Raw genomic sequence first — 6,071 nt, 5'->3', positions numbered from 1 at the left:
ACATAGTGAACCTGATAAATGTTGTCTGTTAGCGTGTTAGCACACTAATATTAGTATTTAGGTGAAAAAAAGCTAATGGAGAATTTACCTCCAAGTCTGCACCAGTTTCATGGCAATAAGTCCAGTTAGTTGTTGAGGCATTTCATGTCGCAAAAATCCAAATCAGTCTCACTAATGGTGAACATGAAGACCTGGAATGAATGAATGTTTGTGCAAAAGTTTCTACCAATTCATCCATTCATTCAGACATTTCACTAAAGACCAAAAATGTCAACATGCTGGTACCACAGTGGAAAAATCTGATCAGCGAGTCAGTAGATTTAATCTTTTGGAGATGCTGAATGTTTGTACGAAATCCATTTTTTACTTACTTAAATTTCAATCTGGGTCAAAACACTGGACTTGCAGACACACAGACATTTCCATCCATAGAGCACGACCGCCAGCATGGCAAAAAATAATTCTTTAAAGATCTGCAGTAATAGGTTTCTTGCCAGCAGAGTGATATCATGGCCTGTTTGGCAGCACTGCAGGCACCACACACATACACATGCTCCTTGTTTCCATGATTTATGTATTGTCTTTAGAAACCGAGCTTTCACACGTGCATGCACATTCCCACACTCCGAAAATAGCTGCATGCACACATGCAACTGGGAGTTTGTGCGTGCCCTCCTGCATGAGTGCATCTGAATTCATGTAATGTAATGAGAATATTTGTGCACGAATGCATGCTATGGAACAGTCTGAGTGTCTCTGAGTTCGAGATTGTTTTTCTGCATGGATGGACTCAGCTACACGTAGTGTATAGATACCAAATATCATACACTCTTAAACCTCACACCCTAAATCTCATCTCTTTTGTGGTGTCTTTTCATGAGCTTCAATTGTAGCAAGCCATTACACAACTGACATCACCAGCTGGTTTTGGTTATGTCAGTTTTGCTAATATCCAACCCTTCTGCAACACTGGTAAATCATTAGTATGTAATCTGGTGTTAATAACCTACGCTTCCTCCAATGATAGTTTCCACCAGCAAAAATTCAACAGGCACTCATAAACAAAATTTCTCTAAACCTGTAGCGCCAGAAATGAGAGGGCATCAGGACACCGTGCTTCAACACAGACTTTAATCAGTATTTTTTTTTTTTTTGAATTTCCAACTGGCAATGAAAGCCCCACAAAAATATTCTAACCTGCACACAAATTTTCAAACACTTCCTGTGATCTTCGTATCAGCCACTAGAATGCACTGTGGCACCCTGTATCTGCCTCGGTGTCCTGAAGCTTCTCTTCTCCAGCTTGAACACACCCATTAATTTCACCCATCTCCACAACGCTATCATGTATGGTTCCCCTGTGGTTGTTTGGATATGGGAGTGGTACAGTATAATCAGTATTTGTATCATTTGCACCACTGAAGCTTTAATTTGAACTGATACAGTTTTTGCTTTTGACTGTGGCAGCCTGCTCAGGTGACAGGTTAATATCTTCTTCCTCTGAATTTCACCTCCAGGGAAAATGTTAAATTGGGTAGATCAGAGTTCATACATAAATGTAAGCTGAACAGGCACCAGTGTATGAATTAGCCTTGTCACATGTGTAATTCACATGTTCATGGTTTCATCTTAACTGTAAGTTCCACAGCGGTTTACTTATGCATGTATTCTCCTTTTATCACACACTGAATTTGTTGGTTGATACCTGTCACTAAATGTTTGACATCCAGCTGTCACTATCGTCAGTTTTCCTCTGATCTCCAGTTCTTGCCAATAATTGTGGGGCAAAGTCTGTGCGCAAATCCTAAATTTCAAATTGGCTCTGAATGTGCTACACTGTGTTGTAAAATTCAACAGATTTAATAACTATTTTAGTTGAAAGAATTATGTTTCTAATGTTAATTTTAGCTCATATTTTTGTGATACACGAACCCGTAGACTTGCTACAATTCTAGTCACTGAATTTGTAGCACTTAGATTATTGATTACGATACAAATAGATGCTGGATTATGGCAAATAGAGTTTGTGGCTTTAAAAGGGTCTATGACAGAATCTATTTCCCAGTGATTTGAAAACTATGGCAGTTATACTGTATATTAGTACAAAATCGCTGTGATACACCAATTAAAGTTTTGGTCAGTTGTACACTAGAACACTGGAATGTGAGGGAAAGTAACCAAAACCATTCCAAGCAAGATGGAATCCCATGTGTTCACGTAAAAAGTTATTCAGAATGATAAATTCAACCTGCCAATTACATCACTGACCCCTCACATGCAAACACCTGTTGCTTTTCAATAAGCAATCAAGGCCTTAAGAATAAAGGGCTCTCCATTTCATCCTTTTTTTTTTTTTTTTTTTTTTTTTTTTACAGGTTGGAGGTAGAAGATATATCAATGAAACCCCCATGAGTCCGTACTCTTTCTATACAAGCAGAGGAGGAAGCATGTTGGGATGAAGCTGCTGAAGCAGATTTGTCATGCTAGTCAACATGAAAGCAAGTAGTCCAAAAAAACCCCAAAAAACAAAAAAAGAGAACTGAAAACATACAGTGTGAAAACATACAGCCCCAATTTGTAAAATGCTACTGCGTTGAAGAGAAAAGTGGACACAAGATTGAGCACATTAATTCAGTCGATTCCTGTCTAATTATTTTATGGTCATGTGTTGGTCATTTAAAGGTAGTTTTGTCAAGGTTTTCAGGAACTCAGTGAGTTTTTTGTTTTTGGGTTTGTGTTTTTATTAAAAAAAATGTGTAAAGAACTGAAAACAATATAGCCTCACTCAAGGCTATAATACACATAGTATAGTACCAAACTCTGTTAAAATGCAGGTATTCTTAGAACTGTATCAAAAATTAAGAATGTAAAATGTGTTCTGACAAATAGCACTATGGCAACTGGTAATATATTGTGTAAATTGTTAACATTTTGGCATGAGGGCATCTTTGGAGTATGAATTGGTTTGGTAAATTTTAAGGCACACTGCCCATTAGATTTGTATATATCTTCTAATATGGGATGAAATGCCTATTTTACCTGATTCAATGAAAAATGTACTGCATAGTATTGATTGCAGTGCCAGACAAAAATAAATGGTAGGTGTTGACAGTCAATTTACCACATGATTTGACCAATCTTTCTTCAGTTTCTGACAGTCTGGAGCCGCATAAAAATGAACTGTTCAAGATTTCTTTGAAAAGGATTAAAATCAAATTGACCTGTAATTTGTTTTCATATACAAAAAAGGGTGAATGATTAAACATGTGTACAGAAATAGGTTGTCTATTTAGTCTTCTCAGAAACTGGTTTGAACAAACTCTGTGGTTCCAACTTCCTTCCTTAAAAACGATAAAACCCATAAAACCCTGAAAGCAGCAATTTGTCAGACAGCATCAGGACTGTTAGTCTTGTCACAATACCAGAGAAGTTAAGGCCAGATTTTCTCACAGTGGAGCACCATGGCACAAAAGATTGAGCTTTCTGTCTTCTCCACTACACATGAGCCTGGGAGAGCTGAAACAAACAACGGTAACACTGGACATTCAGGTAAGAGCACAAATAAACACAGACTAAAAAAATTAAAAATTAATTAAAAGATCCAATTAAATGATACCGCAAAACAGCTTTGTTTTACAGGGATTACATTGACAATTGTTTCTTTTGTTTTCTGTGAAATCTGTTCTAACTGCCTGGGCATTTTAACGTGATAACAGAATGGTGAAGCAACAAGGAACTCTCAGTAAATACTGGATTTCTTGCTCAGATCAAGAACAAGAGCTTTTATAAATTTTGCATGACACATTGGAAGACTGATCATCTTACAAGCGTGATCCTATTTTGGAGGGGTTCAGACTGCAGTGAAATGGTCCTGAACTACAGAATGATTGTTTGTACTGTGTGTGTATAGGTGCAACATCCATGCAGAGAAGACTTCTCAGAATTGGGATTATAACGTTAGGAGTGTTGTGTATCATACAAGCCACACTCAATATCTCCCTGCGCCTTGTCTGTAAGTAGTCAGCAACATTATTTTGTCTTGGCACATTGGCAATCATTGATGTAATATGCTTCTTTAGTGGAAAGTTTTGCAACCATAACCCCAAATTTCTGTTTTCTGCCAGTTTATTCGAAAGAAGACAGGGATCCGTTTTCTTTCAACAGCTCCATAATAGCAGACATGTGCCAGATTGACCAGTCTCAACATAATTCAACCCAGTTATGTTCCTGCTGCAACAACCTGCTAAGAAGACTACTGAGACAATATCAGGACTTGAAAACAGAGAGAGATCGCCTGTACAATGAGCTCATTCAAATGACTACAAAGGATGACGATTCCCAGGATGGGTCTGGTTTCTCGGGTGTTTATTCTGACTACTTATTCTGAAGTTCAGTGCAGACCACTCTCACGCACTGTGATCAAGACTATGGGGCTTCATGCAGACAACAGCAGTTTGCCCACAGCTGGATTGGCCTATTTAGCACTCTATTAACTAAAAGGACAGCTGCAGTTCCGCTTTACTCATCGAGACAGCTATTAAAGCCCTGTGCTGTACTGTGACTAGCTGGTTGACACAAAGGCCATAGGAGTTAGTGGAGATGAGACCAGGAGCAGAAATAAAAGCTAACATTGTTTCATCTCTGCTTGATGTGTTAACTGTTAACTTAATAGGTGATAATAGGTTAATATTTGTTTTTAAGTTGACCAAAACAATAATAAATGTAGGTTTAAATAAACATTTTTGGCCATAGCCTGTAAAATTGCTTTAAAATGCATGTATCTATTTTTTTTAAATTAATAAAACCGTAAAACAATAAAATACAAAGTATTTTTACAAGATAAGTTATTTGTATATTCTCAGTTTCATATTCCTGGCTATGTCACTTTTCTCATGAAACAGCTTAGCTCATCATTTTGGCTCATCTGCTGCTCATATATGTATATATATATATATAAATAACAGCAGAGAGAAGTGAAACCTGGCTAAGATATTTTTTTGAAACATTTTGGTCGTTTTGACCAAATTCACATCCTCTTGTGGAATGTCCAGTCAGTGAATAAACCTGTTGCCTGGCTGTTGTAGCAGTGTCATGCTGTATTCTTTTAGGAAACACTAAGTTGGTATCAAACGTGCAATAATAATAATAATCTGATGGGCTCATTCTGATCCCCCTCAATCAGGCGAGGTACACCAGATGTAGGCCAGATGTAGGGGTGTGACCCTTACATACCAAGCAGCAGAACCCTGCTTATATAAATCCAGAAAGGTTGTTGTTCAACTAACCTTAATTGCTTAATCTGAATGATAAAATAAGGCTTTCTCTTACTATATTAAAGGCAACCTGCCTCACATGGGAAAGTGCAGGGGAGCTCTCATGTAAAAAACAAAAAAAAACAAAACAAAAAATAAATAAAGGATTCTGCTTGGAGTTATTCATCATATCATTATGTTTTTTGTTGTCATTACTCAAGGTCTGTAGCCAAGAAATGTGTTACCCTGACTGCTAATCCAACATCACTCTGCATGTGTGTAAGAATGAGGAGAGTACATTTCGGAGTCAATTAATTCTCCTTTTGTCTACGAACTTCCTTGAGATCGCCGAGTCTTTCTTTGCTGATAAGTTTGTCAAAGTTAAACTGACAGAAATGAGAGCCGCAGCACATTCACTCATCATTTCTCATTAACACTGCTGGCTTTGTTTTAATTAGCCGTTGTGACTGACACCTGTGTTCCTGTGACACTGTATTCCAGGCTCTTGCTATCCTCCTTCCCAGCTGTTGCTTGTCAATCATCCCAAAGTTGTCTCTTGTCTCTATCTCTCAAAATAGAACCACATGTGCAAAGCTGCCTGCGTTGTTTCAACAGCGTTTGATTTCCTTCTTGTCTTTTGTTTTATTTATTTATTTTTCAGGATTTTGCAGCACAGAATATGTTTTATGTGTCCGTTGAATTTTTGTCTTTATGTGCTTCCTGTTATGTCAGCTCTAAAATTGGTAAGGTTTGTATTTCATTGTAACAAACAGTAATTTAGCAGGCAGCTCTCAGCTTTTTTCCTAAGCAACTACAGAA

At 37.5% G+C, this 6,071-nt stretch overlaps 1 long non-coding RNA gene across 1 annotated transcript; it reads left to right on the top strand.

Moving 5' to 3' along the window:
* Window positions 1-3,361: 3,361 nt before the first annotated feature.
* LOC124056669 lies at window positions 3,362-5,441 on the top strand. The gene is made up of 3 exons (XR_006842994.1): window positions 3,362-3,549; window positions 3,911-4,012; window positions 4,125-5,441. It is a non-coding gene; the product is annotated as an uncharacterized LOC124056669 (long non-coding RNA).
* The last annotated feature ends 630 nt before the right edge of the window (window positions 5,442-6,071 follow it).

The sequence above is a fragment of the Scatophagus argus genome, chromosome 3 (assembly GCF_020382885.2).
Source record: "Scatophagus argus isolate fScaArg1 chromosome 3, fScaArg1.pri, whole genome shotgun sequence".
NCBI lineage: Eukaryota > Metazoa > Chordata > Actinopteri > Scatophagidae > Scatophagus > Scatophagus argus.
The sequence above is the reverse complement of the archived record's forward strand: the minus strand, read 5'-3'. Positions and strand labels throughout refer to the sequence as shown.